We start from the raw sequence: 19,359 nt of genomic DNA, 5'->3' as shown, positions 1-19,359 counted from the left end.
AGAAAGCCAAAGTTGGTGGCATCACAATTCCAGACTTCAAGCTCTATTACAAAGCTGTCATCATCAGGACAGTATGGTACTGGCACAAACACACACATAGATCAATGGAATGGAATAGAGAGCCCAAAAATAGACCCTCAACTCTATGGTCAGCTAATCTTCGACAAAGTAGGAAAGAATGTCCAATGGAAAAAAGACAGTCTCTTCAACAAATGCTGTTGGGAAAATTGGACAGCCTCATGCAGAAAAAGGAACTGGACCATTTCCTTACACCACACACAAAAATAGACTCAAAATGGATTAAGGACCTCAATGTGAGAAAGGAATCCATCAAAATCCTTGAGGAGAACACAAGCAGAAACCTCTTCGACCTCAGCCACAGCAACTTCTTCCTAGGAACATTGCCAAAGGCAAGGGAAGCAAGGGCAAAAATGAACTTTAGGGACTTCATCAAGATCACAAGCTTCTGCACAGCAAAGGAAACAGTTAACAAAACCAAAAGACAACTGACAGAATGGGAGAAGATATTTGCAAACGACATATCAGATAAAGGGCTAGTGTCCAAAAATCTATAAAGAGCTTATCAAACTCAACATCCAAAGAACAAATAATCCAATCAAGTGATGGGAAGAGGACATGAACAGAAACTTCTGCAAAGAAGACATCCAGATGGCCAACAGACACATGAAAAAATGCGCCACATCACTCGGCATCAGGGAAATACAAATCAAAACCACAATGAGACACCACCTCACACCAGTCAGAATGGCTAAAATTAACAAGTCAGGAAATGACAGATGCTGGCGAGGATGCGGAGAAAGGGGAACCCTCCTACACTGTTGGTGGGAATGCAAGCTGGTGCAGCCACTCTGGAAAACAGCATGGAGGTTCATCAGAAAGTTGAAAATAGAGCTACCCTATGATCCAGGAATTGCACTACTGGGTATTTACCCTAAAGATACAAATGTAGTGATCCAAAGGGGCACGTGCACCCAAATGTTTATAGCAGCAATGTCCACAATAGCCAAACTATGGAAAGAACCTAGATGTCCATCAACAGATGAATGTATAGAGAAGATGTGGTATATATATACAATGGAATACTATGCAGCCATCAAAAGAAATGAAATCTTGCCATTTGCGATGATGTGGATGGAACTAGAAGGTATTATATTTAGCAAAATAAGTCAATCAGAGAAAGACAATTATCATATGATCACCCTGATATGAGGAAGTGGAGAGGCAATGTTAGGGTTTGGGGGGTAGGAAAAGAATAAATGAAACAGGATGGGATTGGTAGGGAAAAAAACCATAAGAGACTCTTAATCTCACAAAACAAACTGAGGGTTGCTGGGGGTAAGGGGGTAGGGAGAGGGTGGTAGGGTTATGGACATTGGGGATGGTATGTGCTATGGTGAGTGCTGTGAAGTGTCTAAACCTGGCAATTCACAGACCTGTACCCCCGGGGGCTAATGATACATTATATGTTAATAAAAATTTAATAAATTTTTTAAAAAAGAAAAAAATAAAGGTATTTGTCTACATTTTGTGGATTAAAAAATAGAAAGTAGCAGAGCATGAGTAATGTGTCCAGGGCTTCATTGCTAGTCAGAAAAAGGAATCAAACTCATATCTGCCTGATTCTAAATGCATCAATATGTTGTGTCGCATAGAAATGTGACATATTACTTAGTAAGTCTGTGACTAAAACACGTTGGCTGTGCAGTACCTTACAATAACTGCATTCCCTGGGTACCTGTGTCACCTAGTTTGAGAACTGGTGTTTTTTACCACTGAGCACTGCGTGCTTTATCTGACTATAAATTATCTATCCCAGCTTTGTGATAATATACATGGCTCTCAATTCACTGGCTCCCTGTAGCCTGGTAAAAGTGATCCCTTGAAAGCCTGCTTACTTCTTAAACTTTTGAGAAAGTTTATGTCCGTCTGAGCTAGCATGCTTCCTATTTTCTGTTCTATCACAGCAGGTTTCATAGCATATATTGTAATGCCCCAGTTCATTAAGTCTTTTGCTGAGAAATTAATTGCATCAGAGCAGCAAGCCCATCCCTCACCATTGATTACTTTCCTCCCTCTACATTGTGATTCATTCCAGTCATGCTTCTCTTTAACTAAGATTTTTGTATTCATTTTTAATTTTTTTTTTTCTCTAGACACACCCTGACCATCAGAGATGCACATGTACTTTCTCATGCTGACAGTACACAGTATATGCTTCTGATATGGAACATTTTTTTTTCTTTCAAATTGGAAAGTCATTATTTTTTACTTATAATCAAGTAATCAAAGAGAAAAACTGGAACCTCTAGGGTTAAAACAGAAAAATTTCTGACAAAGATAATGGAAGAGTTGAGAAACCAGATGGGATGGTGAGGCAACCCTGAGATTAGTAACAGCGGGATGTTGTTGCTGTCACTCCTTGGAGTGGATCAGTAGAATACCAAGTGAGAGGCAGCAGGAGGAGTAGGTTGGGAGTAGTGATCTTGATGGGAAGACATTGCTTAGAATTTCTAGCACATAGTTTATGTTCATATCCATCTATACTGTCATCTATCTATCTATTTAGAGAGAGACTGACTTTAAGTTGGTTTTAGAATGGTTTAGAAATTCTCTTCATACAGTGTGCCCCCTAATTGCCTGCACCCAGGGGACTGTTCCCACTGCTTTGCTTGCTGGGTGTGTCATTGGCAGAAGGATAATGGGAGTAGGAGGTGTTACCGGTATCAGGGAGCTGGAGTTACCAGCTGGAAGTTCAGCCACCGAGGCAGTGTCATTCAGCCAAAGGCACTGCCCTAAAAAGGAGATGGAAAATAATAAACTTGACTTATTTCTTCTATCCAATTTTGATTCTGCTTCCAGTTCTTTCCTTTGGCAGATTCAGCTGGAAGGCAGCTGACATGACTGTCTGGGGAATGCAGCCTAGAGGAGTCAGTCCTTCTATAATGAAGAAGAAAGAAGAGAAAGCAAAGAATGGATTTAAGAGAAAATAAGCAAATGGCTAGTACACTTCAGATACTAGATATCACCAAGCCTTTTAATATTGCCACTCTAGCAGGAAAATAAATACTGTTTTCCTTTAATTCGTGGTTGGGTCAAACAATTTTAAATGTTTATTGGTCATATATTGTTTTTATTTTTTTCTGAATTATCTGCTTATACTATTAGAGTATTTGGGGGATGTGTTGTTTGTGGAATCCTTTAAAAAATTTTTGGTAGAATTTCTTTATCCACTCTATCGACTTTTTAATAACTCTTTGTCATATATATGTGATGATTTTCCTCATTTTGCCTTTCAACTTTGTGTCATTTCCATTCAGAAATTTTAACTTTAACTTTGTCATGTATGTCAATCTTTGCTATTATGTCATTCTTTGAAAGGTCTTCTGCACCCCAATATTATAAAAACTGTCTTTATATGTTCTTTTTATACTTTGATGGCTTCATTATTCCTGCTTAATTCCTTAGTTCTTCTAGGATGAATTTGGGAACAGTGGCAGCTAAAGATTGAAATCAGTTTTTTTTTTTCAAATCAGTATGTAATTTTCTTAATACCGTTTATTAAACACTGTCCTTTCCACACTTATTTGAAATGTTACCACTGACTTACTTAAATTATATATATATATTTTTTTAATTTTATTTTTTATAAACATATATTTTTATCCCCAGGGGTACAGGTCTGTGAATCGCCAGGTTTACACACTTCACAGCACTCACCATAGCACATACCCTCCCCAATGTCCATAACCCCACCCCCCCTTTCCCAACCCCTCTGCCCCCATCGACCCTCAGTTTGTTTTGTGAGATTAAGAGTCACTTATGGTTTGTCTCCCTCCCAATCCCATCTTGTTTCATTTACTCTTCTCCTACCTCCTTAACCCCCCATGTTGCATCTCCTCTCCCTCATATCAGGGAGATCATATGATAGTTGTCTTTCTCCGACTGACTTATTTCGCTAAGCATGATACCCTCTAGTTCCATCCATGTCGTCGCAAATGGCAAGATTTCATTTCTTTTGATGGCTGCATAGTATTCCATTGTATATATATACAACATCTTCTTTATCCATTCGTCTGTTGATGGACATCTAGGTTCTTTCCATAGTTTGGCTATTGTAGACATTGCTGCTATAAACATTCGGGTGCACGTGCCCCTTTGGATCACTACGTTTGTATCTTTAGGGTAAATACCCAGCAGTGCCATTGCTGGGTCATAGGGTAGTTCTATTTTCAACATTTTGAGGAACCTCCATGCTGTTTTCCAGAGTGGTTGCACCAGCTTGCATTCCCACCAACAGTGTAGGAGGGTTCCCCTTTCTCCGCATCCTCGCCAGCATCTGTCATTTCCTGACTTGTTAAGTTTAGCCATTGTGACTGGTGTGAGGTGATATGATGCCGAGTGATATGGAGCACTTTTTCATGTGTCTGTTGGCCATCTGGATGTCTTCTTTGCAGAAGTTTCTGTTCATGTCCTCTTCCCATTTCTTGATTGGATTATTTGTTCTTTGGGTGTTGAGTTTGCTAAGTTCTTTATAGATTTTGGACACTAGCCCTTTATCTGATATGTCATTTGCAAATATCTTCTCCCATTCTGTCAGTTGTCTTTTGGTTTTGTTAACTGTTTCCTTTGCTGTGCAAAAGCTTTTGATCTTGATGAAGTCCCAATAGTTCAATTTTGCCCTTGCTTCCCTTGCCTTTGGTGATGTTCCTAGGAAGATGTTGCTGCGGCTGAGGTCGAAGAGGTTGCTGCCTATGTTCTCTTCAAGGATTTTGATGGATTCCTTTCTCACATTGAGGTCCTTCATCCATTTTGAGTCTATTTTCGTGTGTGGTGTAAGGAAATGATCCAATTTCATTTTTCTGCATGTGGCTGTCCAATTTTCCCAACACCACTTACTGAAGAGGCTGTCTTTTTTCCATTGGACATTCTTTCCTGCTTTGTCGAAAATTAGTTGACCATAGAGTTGAGGGTCTATTTCTGGGCTTTCTATTCTGTTCCATTGATCTATGTGTCTGTTTTTGTGCCAGTACCATACTGTCTTGATGATGACAGCTTTTTAATAGAGCTTGAAGTCCGGAATTGTGATGCCACCAACTTTGGCTTTCTTTTTCAAAATCCCTTTGGCTATTCGAGGTCTTTTCTGGTTCCATATAAATTTTAGGATTATTTGTTCCATTACTTTGAAAAAAATGGATGGCACTTTGATAGGAATTGCATTAAATGTGTAGATTGCTTTAGGTAGCATAGACATTTTCACAATATTTATTCTTCCAATCCAGGAGCATGGAACATTTTTCCATTTCTTTGTGTCTTCCTCAATTTCTTTCACGAGTACCTTATAGTTTTCTGTGTATAGATTCTTAGCCTCTTTGGTTAGGTTTATTCCTAGGTATCTTATAGTTTTGGGTGCAATGGTAAATGGGATTGACTCCTTAATTTCTCTTTCTTCTGTCTTGTTGTTGGTGTAGAGAAATGCAACTGATTTCTGTGCATTGATTTTTATATCCTGACACTTAACTGAATTCCTGTACAAGTTCTAGCAGTTTTGGAGTGGAGTCTTTTGGGTTTTCCACATATAGTATCATATCATCTGCGAAGAGTGATAGTTTGACTTCTTCTTTGCCGATTTGGATGCCTTTAATTTCCTTTTGTTGTCTGATTGCTGAGGCTAGGACTTCTAGTACTCTGTTGAATAACAGTGGTGATAACGGACATCCCTGCCGTGTTCCTGACCTTAGTGGAAAAGCTTTCAGTTTTTCTCCATCGAGAATAATATTTGCGGTGGGTTTTTCATAGATGGCTTTGATAATATTGAGGTATGTGCCCTCTATCCCTACACTTTGAAGAGTTTTGATCAGGAAGGGATGCTGTACTTTGTCAAATGCTTTTTCAGCATCTATGGAGAGTATCATATGGTTCTTGTTCTTTCTTTTATTAATGTGTTGTATCACATTGATTGATTTGCGGATGTTGAACCAACCTTGCAGCCCTGGAATAAATCCCACTTGGTCGTGGTGAATAATCCTTTTAATGTACTGTTGAATCCTATTGGCTAGTATTTTGGTGAGAATTTTTGCATCTGTGTTCATCAAGGATATTGGTCTGTAGTTCTCTTTTTTGATGGGATCCTTGTCTGGTTTTGGGATCAAGGTGATGCTGGCCTCATAAAATGAGTTTGGAAGTTTTCCTTCCATTTCTATTTTTTGGAACAGTTTCAGGAGAATAGGAATTAGTTCTTCTTTAAATGTTTGGTAGAATTCCCCCAGGAAGCCGTCTGACCCTGGGCTTTTGTTTGTTTGGAGATTTTTGATGACTGTTTCAATCTCCTTACTGGTTATGGGTCTGTTCAGGCTTTCTATTTCTTCCTGGTTCAGTTGTGGTAGTTTATATGTCTCTAGGAATGCATCCATTTCTTCCATATTGTCAAATTTGTTGGCGTAGAGTTGCTCATAGTATGTTCTTATAATTGTCTGTATTTCTTTGGTGTTAGTTGTGATCTCTCCTCTTTCATTCATGATTTTATTTATTTGGGTCCTTTCTCTTTTCTTTTTGATAAGTCTAGCCAGGGGTTTATCGATCTTATTAATTCTTTCAAAGAACCAACTCCTAGTTTCGTTGATTTGCTCTATTGTTTTTTTGGTTTCTATTTCATTGATTTCTGCTCTGATCTTTATGATTTCTCTTCTCCTGCTGGGTTTAGGCTTTCTTTCTTGTTCTTTCTCCAGCTCCTTTAAGTGTAGGGTTAGGTTGTGTACCTGAGACCTTTCTTGTTTCTTGAGAAAGGCTTGTACCACTATATATTTTCCTCTCAGGACTGCCTTTGTTGTGTCCCACAGATTCTGAACCCTTGTGTTTTCATTACCATTTGTTTCCATTAATTTTTTCAATTCTTCTTTAATTTCCTGGTTGACCCATTCATTCTTTAGAATGATGCTGTTTAGTCTCCATGTATTTGGGTTCTTTCCAAATTTCCTCTTGTGATTGAGTTCTAGCTTCAGAGCATTGTGGTCTGAAAATATGCAAGGAATGATTCCAATCTTTTGATAACGGTTGAGACCTGATTTAGGACGAAGAATGTGATCTATTCTGGAGAATGTTCCATGTGCACTAGAGAAGAATGTGTATTCTGTTTGCTTTGGGATGAAATGTTCTGAATATATCTGTGATGTCCATCTGGTCCAGTGTGTCATTTAAGGCCTTTATTTCCTTGTTGATCTTTTGCTTGGATGATCTGTCCATTTCAGTGAGGGGAGTGTTAAAGTCCCCTACGATTATTGTATTATTGTCGATGTGTTTCTTTGTGTTATTAATTGGTTTATATAGTTGGCTGCTCCCATGTTAGGGGCATAGATATTTAAAATTGTTAGATCTTCTTGTTGGACAGTTCCTTTGAGTATGATATAATGTCCTTCCTCATCTCTTATTATAGTCTTTGGCTTAAAATCTAATTGATCTGATATAAGGATTGCCAATCCTGCTTTCTTCTGATGTCCATTAGCATGGTAAATTCTTTTCCACCCCCTCACTTTAAATCTGGAGGTGTCTTCGGGTGTAAAATGAGTTTCTTATAGGCAACATATAGATGGGTTTTGTTTTTTTATCCATTCTGATACCCTGTGTCTTTTGATTGGGGCATTTAGCCCATTAACATTCAGGGTAACTATTGAGAGATATGAATTTAGTGCCATTGTGCTGCCTGTAAGGTGACTGTTATTGTATATTGTCTCTGTTCCTTTCTGATCTACTACTTTTAGGGTCTCTCTTTGCTTAGAGGACCCCTTTCAATATTTCCTGTAGAGCTGGTTTGGTATTTGCAAATTCTTTTAGTTTTTGTTTGTCCTGGAAGCTTTTAATCTCTCCTTCTATTTTCAATGATAGCCTAGCTGGATATAGTATTCTTGGCTGCATGCGGGGCTCGATCCCAGCACTCTGGCATCATGATCTGAGCCGAAGGCAGAGGCTTAACCCACTGAGCCACCCAGGCACCCCGCATATTTTCAAATGGAAAAGAAGCATGTTCCATTTCTTAGTAGGATTAATGTCAAAGAATTTGTAACTATCTTTTCATTAATACTGATTTTTAAAATTGTAGTAAATGCATGCAACATAAAAATTTGCCAACTTAGCCATTTTTAAGTGTAATATTCAGTGGCATTAACAACTTTAACATTTCTGTGCAACCATTACCATTCTCCATCCACAGAACAATTTTCTTCTTGCAAAATGGAATTTTTTTTAAGATTTTATTTATTTATTTGAGAGAGAGAGAACACAAGCACAGGGAATAGCAGAGGGAGAGGGAGAAGCAGACTCTCCCCTGGGCAGGAAGCCTGATGCGGGTCTCGAACCCAGGCCTGAGATCACAACCAGAGCCAAAGGCAGGCACTTAACCAACTGAGCCACCCAGGCTCCCCTGGAAATTCCTACCCCTTAAAAATAATTCTTCATCCCCTGTTTCCCCAGATCCTGGCAACTACCATTCTACTTTCTGTTTCTCTGATTTTGATGCAAGCATAATCATACAGCATTTGTCCTTTTGTGACTAGCTCTTTTCACTTAGCATAGTATCCTTAAGTTTCATCCATGTTGTATGTAGCACATGTCAGAATTTCCTTCCTTTTTAAGACTAAATAATATTCCATGTATGTATAAATATCCCTAAAAGGAGTAGAATTGCTAGGTAATATACATACATGCTTATAGTACCATTATTCACAATAGCCAAAAGGTGGAAGAACATATGTGTCCACTGACAGATGAACGCAGAAAAAAAATGTGGTGTATACATACAATGGAATATTATTTATTAATATGATACTTTTTAAAATTTTTAACTGCATGCTGTTTTTTAAAGTGTATGCACCACTTTACATTTACATCAATAGGGCACAAGTCTCCAGGAGAGCACGAGAAGGGAGAGGGTTGCTGAGCAGGAAGCCCAATGTGGGACTTGATCCTGGAACTCCAGGATCATGAACTGAGCTGAAGGCAGTTCCTTAACCAACTGAGCCACCCAGTCACCCTCAAATCTGAATGACTTTTATATTTTGCATCCTGTCTTAATCTTGATCTTACAGGAAAGCTTCTAGTCTTTCACCATGAAGTATGATGTCAGCTGTTGTTAACATCTTTTTTTTTTTTTTTAATTTTATTTATTATTTGACAGAGAGAGAGAGATCACAAGTAGGCAGAGAGGCAGGCAGAGAGAGAGGGGAAAGCAGGCTCCCCGCTGAGCAGAGAGCCCTATGTGGGGCTCGATCCCAGGACCCTGAGATCATGACCTGGGCCGGAGGCAGAGGCTTAACCCACTGAGCCACCCAGATGCCCCTGTTGTTAACATCTTTTAAATTACCATAGTAATTTTTAATTTTTAATTTTGTTTAATTATTTTGTTTAATTAATGTCATCTTCATACTCAAAACTTTATTGTATTTATATTTAAGTGATGAGGCATCATTAACTATACTTCTTGTCCAGTTATGCAAGAATGAAAAGATAAGGGCGCCTGGGTGGCTCAGTGGGTTAAGCCTCTGCCTTCGGCTCAGATCATGATGCCAGAGTGCTGGGATCGAGCCCCGCATCGGGCTCTCTGCTCAGCAGGGAGCCTGCTTCCTCCTCTCTCTCTGCCTGCCTCTCTGCCTACTTGTGATCTCTCTCTCTGTCCAATAAATAAATAAAATCTTTAAAAGAAAAAAAGAAAGAAAATATGCTATTCTTATTTTTTAAGATTTTTTTTATTTATTGGGGAGAGAGAGAGAGACAGAGATACAGAGAGAGTGCGGGAGCAGGGAGAAAAGGGAGAAGCAAACTCCCTGCTGAGCAGGGATTCAAAGAAGGGACTCGATTCCAGGACCCTAAGATCATCACTTGAGCCAAAGGCAGACGCCTCACTGAGCCCCTCAGGTGCCCCCAAAATACACTGTTCTTATTGAGTGTCTTTTAATATGCCAAGAAGTGACACTGCAAGTTTAAAGGCTGGTTTAGAAAAAAGAAAGCTTTCCTCAGGCTCTACATTTGGAGCCATTCACCCTCAGAACTCCACTGCCATGCTCTGAGGAAGCCCAGGCTGCGAGTATTGATCATGTGTAAAATGCCCTGGACAACAGGTGGGCCTGTAAACAATCTTTTGTGATAACACTGGCCCTAGCCACTGTGTGAGTACAGTCGTATGAGAGACCCATGGAGAACCACTCTGTCTTGCCCAGTCAACCCCCAGAACTGTGAACAGTAAGATCAACCAATGCTTGTTGTTTTACACCATTATGTTTGTGGGGAGTGCTCTGCAGCTTTACACAATTACAGCAGTTGCCAAGAGCAGAGGTTATAGAATCAGAGGGACTAGAATTTCAATTTCAACTTTATCTCTTACAAGCCATATGTGATCTCAGAATTATCACTTAATTATCTGTAAATTGAGAATAAAAGTACTTCATAAAATTGGTCTGAGTATAAACGAGATGTATGTAAAAGACCCCTTACCGTAACTGAAGAATAATAAGCTCTCAGTATTTTACAATAGTGGTCAGTATTGCTGTTATTGCCATTATTCTAAAACCTGTGATTCGTCCTCATTAAAATAATTTACATGTGCATTTCTGTTAAAACTCCCCTTTATCAATCAAAGGAATTTAATATTTCTAATAATATATCTCCCCAATTTAGGTTGGATCCCATTTGAGTTGAAGACAGGATTTTCAAATAATATATTTTTTTCTACATTTGGAAGTTACAGAACTAAATTAGCTTTTATAGATTCAGTCTATTTCTTGCAGGATGTTTAGAAATTCTTGGATGTCTGAATTTTCCAAGAAAGCAGTGCATTGCTTTGTGGCCACCCAAACTTATTTAGCAAAATCTTAGTCCTCTGAGAATTAAAATTTAATGTATAATCAGAGCTTCATTCATTTAAAAATATCTGCTGACCATCCATTTAAATTAGGAGCAGGGAGAAAAGAAAGGTTTCTTTAGATCAGTTGCATTACTGAATGCCTGGAACATTATCAATTTCATATTTTTTGACAGCTTGTAAACTGCAGAGGTACTGAAGCTATTGCCAAGTATACAGAAACTATCTTTGTAAATAAAATCTCTGGAGATTGAGGAATCTCCCTCTCAAGCCCAGTACAGTGCAATGTGATGCAAATGGATCTATTTCTTTCTACTTCTTTTAACATATGGGTGATTACTACCACTTTCTTTACAAGTGGAGAAAATCATTTATAAGGAGCTCAACTTAAAAAAGTGTAATCACCAGCAAATTCTTCTTTAGCATAGGAAGCACTATTTTCTAGTTTCCTGCTGATGATAAAAGAGTGAAATTGAAACACTACTGTTTCTGTGCAGTTATATAAGATGTTATGCTTAAAAATCCTATTAAATACGTCTGGGGATTGTATACATTAAATGAGTTTGCACTGTTCCTTATATCTCTCAGACTTCTATGTCAAATTTTTAACACACAAAGGATTCTTTATTATATGATCTCAAATGAGGAACCTCAACTTCATTGCATGATAATTTTATTTTTGTTTCAATATTAGAGTTAAGAGTATATGCCATAGTAAGGGAACAAGTAAGTTCCATTTACATTTCAAAGGTAATATTTGCAAACTCAAAGACAGTGAAAAGAGAAAAATGGCTTAGGAGGTGTATTCATCCTAATAACGTTTATATAAGCCTGATGGAATACATTTACCTTTAAGAGCCACATAAATGCTTTGCAAACATCTGTAAAGTTCAGTAGAAAATCTGGAAGCTCTTGTTACTTTTTGACAGTGTTATGTGAATGACAGACCTCTGCTATGTGAGGAATTTTGAGGCTAGAATAAAGTCTCAACCTTTAGAAACCATCCTTTGTTGATATCCTTTGCTGTCACTAACATGCAGCCTATTACATGGGCTAAATTTCTTCTTAAGCTGGGGCAGTCCCATGTTATCCCTGCTCAGCTCATTCACCACCATCTAATTAACAGCCATTTTTCACTTTTCAGGCTTTTCTTACTGTTGGTTTCTATAGCACAACCCCACAAAGTCAGCAACCCTGTAGCAGTGATCAAGAGAAGGGTTCCAACAGCTTGAATGAAAATCCTGAGGCCAATTAGCTCACTGTCCATCTTTCTCCCACTCTCCACTGAAGTACGGATGAAGACCCCCACCCAGCCTTTATTTGACAGTCCTGCTCATGTCTGTGGTCTTTTAGGAAACACAAACCACAATTCCCTTTCCATTCTGCCCTTGAACTTGGGAAGGGGATATTTGAGAAAGGGAAGGGAGAGGCTATGATCAGAAGATACACAGGTAAGAGATAACTGCTATCTCAAATCCATAACAATTATAATCTTTAGCATATTTAGTATAATCTATAGCTTTTAACATTTAGACTGTTAGAATGATTATTATTCAATAAGTTTTCAGAAAAAAAGATTTTTAATATCTCAGCTTGCTGTAGAATAACAGTCTTTTCCAGCCTTTTTTTTTGTTTTTGTTTTTGTTTTTGTTTTTAAGAGAGAGAAAGAGTTTGAGAGCAGGGATGGAGTTTGGGGGCTGTGCAAAGAGAGGGCTAGAATCTTTTTTTTTTTTTTTTAAGATTTTATTTATTTATTTGACAGACAGAGATCACAAGTAGGTAGAGAGGCAGGCAGAGAGAGAGAGGAGGAAGCAGGTTCCCCGCAGAGCAGAGAGCCTGATGTGGGGCTCCATCCCAGGAACCTGGGATCATGACCTGAGCTGAAGGCAGAGGCTTTAACCCACTGAGCCACCCAGGCACCCCAGAGAGGGCTAGAATCTTAACAGGCACAGCATGGAGCCCGACTTGGGGCTCCATCTTACAACCCTGAGATCATGACCTGAGCTGAAATCAAGAGTCAGATGCTTAACCAACTGAGCCACCAAGGACCCCTCCAGTCATTTCTCTTAATAACAGATTTTGGAATATTTCTGAAAGTCCTTCTAAATATTAAGAGAACAAACAAAAATATAGTTCATATTGTGCTTAACCTTTTTGGTGATTAGTTGGTTAGTTTTATATGGTTTAAATTAATTGCAGGGTTATATTTTTCAATATATTAGTGTTTTCATAAATGGAGGCTTCTTGATAATTAGTTTTTTTTTTAGTATATTTTGTGTTTATTTCAAACAGAGCTGGAAAAGTCTCTGTTAATACTGCTGTAGTGCAATCCAACTGTACAGCCTCTGAAGTTTAGCAGATTTTTCCTTTTACTATAGTAGGAGTGCATGTCAGAGAAGCGGTTTCATTAATATATTCAATGTGACCAAAAGCCTCAAGGCCAGATGTTAATCTTCATGTTCAAGAGAGCAAACCTTAATTCCACATTAAATCTCATAAAGTTAGGGAGAAAACTTTCTCCTCCCCTGTAGTAGTACCTCAGAGGTATGGGGTATTACAATAGCTCTCAAAGTTTCAAAAACATGACATAACTCCCTCATTAGGAGCATGGAGTATGTCATTTTCACTTCTGTTTCTGTGAGATCAGTGTCTCAAATCCGAGGATTCAGTGATTTTTAAAAAAAAAAATTCATAATTCACATAGTTGAACATTTTATGATCTAATGAATTTTCTAATAGTTTTGGTTTCTAGGGTCTAGTTCTTCTCATTTTTTAAAAGATTGTTATTATTTACAGGCATATAAATAATAAATGAATTCTAACTTAAAATCTAAATAAAAAAGAAGTGTATGTTGTAAATACAAAATGTTCCGTAATTTGAGCTATTCCCAATCTCATATCCTTTCTTCAAATTCAACCTCTGTTAACATTGTGGTATATTGCACCAATTGTTTTCCTACATGTTTACGTATCTAGTATTAGTGATAAGATGTTAAAATGGACTTTTCAGTTCTTATATTTTTTTAAAGATTTTATTTATTTATTTGTCAGAGAGAGAGAGAAAGAGCACAAGCAGGGAGAACAGCAGGCAGAGGGAGAAGCAGACTCCTGGCTTAGCAGGGAGCCTGATGTGGGACTGGATTCCAGGACCCTGGGATCATGACCTGAGCAGAAGGTAGACATTTAACCAACTGAGACACCCAGGCATCCCTAGGTCTTAAAATTTTAATTGAGGACTCAGTGTCAGTTGTTTCAAAGCTGAGACAACACCAATTAACAAAACATTGCAAGTTTTAGTAGTAAACTATTAGGACATTCCAAGGAGATCATCTTGAGATATGTACAAGCATGTATCAAAAGACATTATGAATGAACCAAGATTTTTGGTTTATTATTTTCAAAAAGAGTAAAAACATTTATACAGAGCATTACAAAATTCTAATGCCATCCTTAGGACCCACCTTCAGTAGTGTAAAAGTGTGGAATCATCAAAACTATATCAAGCTAAATGGTTGATTTGTTTTCAGTTAGATGACAGGTTATGTTCCTTCTCCATTACCCAAGACAAGAGAACAGGAAACATTTTGCAGCACACCAAATCCTCCTGTAAATAAAGTCTTATTTTCCAATTTCTTTAGCAACCTAATGGATTCTTAGCATTCTTTTATGTTTGAAGGGTAAATGATAGGCTAATTCTGACAGAACTTGAGATAAGCACTTGTAAAACTTGGACTTTGTCTAAGAGTTTTAGAATATGGGCTGATTAGAAGTTTGAAATTTCAAAATAAAAATCCTGGTTAGAATTGTTTGAGAGAGAGAGAGAGACTCCAAAGAGATATAGGTTTACTACACACAAAGACATGGCAAAGATATGTATTTGCCAGATATGTGTCTTGCTGCAGGAAGGAAGACATGGATATTCTTAAACAGATCTCTTCTACATATATCCCCTATGGGGGGATGGAACTCAGGAATCCAGTGGCTGAGGAAATAGATAAATGGTTAGGTAGAGGACACATTACCATCCCCATGGTTTATATAAATAAACCCCTTGAGAAAATAAGTGAGCAATTGTCAAATAATACATATACAGCCCCCAGGCCAGACTGCACTCTTATAGTAAAGTCAGACGATTTCTCTCCCTTACCTCTTCTCCCTTTTCAGTTTCTACATGAGCCAGGGGCAGCATGGGTGAGGGCAATAGAAGAACAAGGTGGTAAAAAGTTGAAGACCTAAAGGTTTAACTTCCCTATTACAAGCTTATAAAATTGAGGCATGCTCAAATTGGGTTGAAAAAAAAATTAAATTTAATGAAGATAGGAGCTTTGCCATTAGGTAAGATGAGGTATTTTAATAAAGAATTACAGGTTATTTATTACTCCCTAGAGTTGTTCAGAAGGACTATCAGGTTGCTAAGTATTACATACAAGGGAAGGGATTGTAAAATGAGTGGGTTTAGAGAGGTAGGGTCAAGTATGTATTTTTTAAAATTTCTATTAATTCCAGAACATTCAGAAACCACTTATGTAAGTAATATGCATATATATTTAGTTTGGATATTTGGGGCAGAAGATCACTAGATACTATATATCATTTTATATATATATTTATAAAATCATAGTTATATATAAAAGATACATTAAATAATATACATAGTATAATCTAATAATTTTATAGTAATATATATTAATATATAATATATAATATTTCTTAAAATATATTTATATATTTATATATAATATGTATATTACATAATGTATGTAATAATATATAATATAATATATGTAAATAAATAAGCAAAATATAAATATATAACATGATATAATGATTTATATATAAATACATAATCATATGTATTAATATTACATGTAATATTAATATATATTACTAGATATAGTAATATATGTCATTATTAATGATATATATCAATATGATGTTGATTTAATTTGTATTATTAAATCTAATATGCATAAGATTAAATACATATGTAAGGTTACCTACATATATACACACTTTATTTTCTTTTGTGAGTGATTATAATTAATTTTGGAAATAGTCGCAATTCAATAAAAGCCAATTTAGCTCTTTTTTTTTTTTTTTTTTTAGTTTCTAGCATTCAGTAGTATTCAGGTCAGAGGGTATGCCTTCAACTGAAAGTAAGAGAAAACCAACTCAAAATGGGTTAAACAATAAGAAGATAATGTGTTAGGTCACAGAAGAGGATCCACAGGGAAGGCAACCCTTCCCTAAGGGAAGGCAGCTCACTCACACTCTTTTCATCTGCCTGCTGTGCCATGTTAGCACAGTGGTGCGATGGTGTATCACCCAAGTCAGCCCTAGACATCACACCAAACTTCACAATGCCTACCAGAAAACGCCCCCTTCTTGTGTTCTTTTTTAAGTTCATGAGATCCTGCTAGTACAGTGACTAGAACTACCATATTTAACACCGAGTAATCAGGACTGATCATTATGTTGAGGGAAACGGATTACGTTCTCTAACTAAAAGGTTGTAGGGAAGGAGCTGCAGGGCTGGAAAAAAAAAAAAAAAGTGGAGCTCTGCCAACAGTGATGAAAAAATGAAACACTGTTAAGAATACTGTGAGAAAGCAATAATGTAAGGTTCTCTCAGATTAGACGATTTGAAGAAAGTTAACTGTAGGTACTACCTACAAAGGTGTGATGGGACTTAAGAAAAGGCGGACTGCAGAACCTCGTGGCTCATGTTAGCAGGGAGCTGTGCTGTCTCTAGGCCTGAGGAAGTGAGCAGTAGAAATGGTTGCTAGAAACCAGGGTGGTATCTAACTGACACTGTGGCTTTTATTAGACAAAAGCATCTAATGCACAGGAACTTGCCATGGAGGAAGTCAAATATCCCAACCTTATTTTAGTTCATCTTCTGATTATTTACTGATGGGACACAAACAAAATCAGAAGTCCTGAAGGTCTGTGGTTGTAGTCCATAGCATTTCTCTTCCCAGGTCCAGAGCAGCCTAGAGATGGGTGGAGAGAGAATTTAGAAGAGAAAAGGAAAATATTCAACACAGATATCAATACTGGTAATTATTGTTACAAGTAAAGTAAATGCTCGCATCTAACTTAGTATGTGTTATTTACCGGGTCTGCTATAGTATTTATGTAAACATTATTCAAAACTATATTCAATTTTTAACTATTATAAAATTGTAGCAATTACATTTTTTACATATATGTGAGTATTTCTTCAGTAGTGGATTTGCTGAAACAAAGAGTAGGCAAATTTCAAATACCACTAGATATTGCCAAATTGTCATTTAAAGATGCTAAACCAATTACCATTCCTTCCATTTTTAAATCTTGTCAAGATGAGGTTAAATATTATTTCTAAAGGGAGGAGTAAAACATTATGTACATTGTTTGCTTTCATTTATATTACAATCAAGGTTGGTTTTTTTTTTCATATTTCTTATATAGGGGCTCACCATTTTTTCATTTGGCAACTTCTGGTCTTTTTAACTTAATGTTTTGTCTGCTTACATCTTTTCATCAGATTTTACAGGATTTGTTTTTCTGTCACATATATTATCTTTGTTATAAATATTTATCCCCAATATCTTATTTTATGATTTTTTCTGTTTGTTCTTATCTGTTTGAAACTTTTTCCAGACATTTTAATTTTTTTATTGAGATATAATTGACACATACTATCGTATTAGCTTCATGTGTGCAACAGAAATATTAATTTTCATGTGGTCAAGTCTGTCAGTCACTTTCTAGTTAATTTGTTCTGTTGCTTAGGAAATTTCTTCTCCTCCAAAAATTTTATAAAACTGTCCTTTAATATTTGGTAATTTACAAATAATTTTAAATTTTAGCTCTCTAATTCTCATGAGTTAATCTTTGTTTTTTATGGATAATGTAAAATGGACAACTAACGGTTTCCCCTAAAGGATAATCAATTAATGTACAATAATATAATTTATAATTTCCACACATATTTGAAAAGCTACTTTTTTATGAATCTGTTCCCGGCTGTTTATTATTTTTCACTGTTCTATTAGTTTATTTCTATGCCCATGTTAAAAGTTTGATTGCTACATCCTTATAGAATGTATTCATGTTATATAAAAGAATTATCTAGGAGTGCCTCAGTGGCTCAGTTGGCTAAGTTCCTGACTCTTGATTTTGGCTCAGCTCACGATCGCAGTGTCCTGAGATCCAGCCCCAGGTTAGGATCTCCATGCAGTGAGCAATCTGTTTAACATTCTCTCTTTTCCTCTCCCTGTGCCCCTCCCCATACTTGTGTGTGTGCTCTCTCTCTCTTTTTCTAAAAAAATAAAATAAGTATTTTATAAAAAAAGAATTACCTAAATTTTGTCATCAATTTTTCATACTTTCTTGGATATTGTTATGAAATTGCACTCTTAGGTAGATATGAAGATAAACTTTCAAGTCCTATTATACTACTAAATATTTAAAATAACATTTGTATTAAATTTATTCATTATTCAAGTACAGTTGGCACTTTCACCTTTACTCTGGCACATGGTTTACGTAAGTCTTCTTTCATGTCTTTGATAAACTTTACAGTATTTTTTCCTCTAAAGACTTGCACATTTTCTGTTTATTATTTTGTTAAATCTGTAACAAGTTTTCTTAACCTTTAAAGTGGCATCTTTTCCTCTATTATATTCTTTTTCACTAGCTCTGGCTGATATATATACATAAATGTTTGGATATTTTATTTAGTTTTGTACCCAGTTTTTTAATTGACTGTAATTGTTTTAATCTTATTTTATCTGATTTTTTGAATTTTCTTGAAGAAAATTCTTATCTTTAAATAATAATTCCATTGTCATATTTTTTCTCCATTGCCATATTTTTATTTTTATTTTTATTGTCATATTTTAAAAAAAATTTGCTAGTCTCGTTTTCTTTCTAAATATCTATTTATGTCATATATATATTTCCTTTTGGATATTCTCTGTTGTAAAGCATTACAATGGTGATGAGTAGACATTGTGCTTTTTGCTAATAAAATTATTTTGGTAATTCTCTATTACTGTAGATTTTTATTTTTCAAAAATTTTATTATTTATTAAAGAAAGAAAAATATTATCCTCCTAAGCTTAATTTGCTAAAATATAATTTTATGTAACTATATCCTCAACCATCCCCAACTGCACTACTTTCAAGAGCAATGCAGTCAACTCCATTTCTAGACTACAGTTATTTATAAAATATCAGACACCAAAAAAAGGTTGCATAGTAATAACAAAATAAAATAATAATAAAAATTAAAATGATTAATGTATATTGAGGTGTTATTCTAGGAGTTTTATGTGTATTAACACATTCAACTGCTCCAAAAAATAGATACTCTTATAGTATTATATTCCATCTTATAGCTAGGGCACACAGAACAGGAATGTTAAGAAAGTGTTAGTGGTGGGAAATGGTTTCCAGAATTCTGACTCTACCCACCTTGCCCTTAGACACTAGTTTATTGTATA

Source organism: Enhydra lutris, unplaced genomic scaffold, assembly GCF_002288905.1.
Source record: "Enhydra lutris kenyoni isolate GAN:26980312 unplaced genomic scaffold, ASM228890v2 scaffoldscaffold1, whole genome shotgun sequence".
NCBI classification, from domain to species: Eukaryota; Metazoa; Chordata; class Mammalia; order Carnivora; family Mustelidae; genus Enhydra; species Enhydra lutris.
This window is presented reverse-complemented; position numbering follows the sequence as displayed.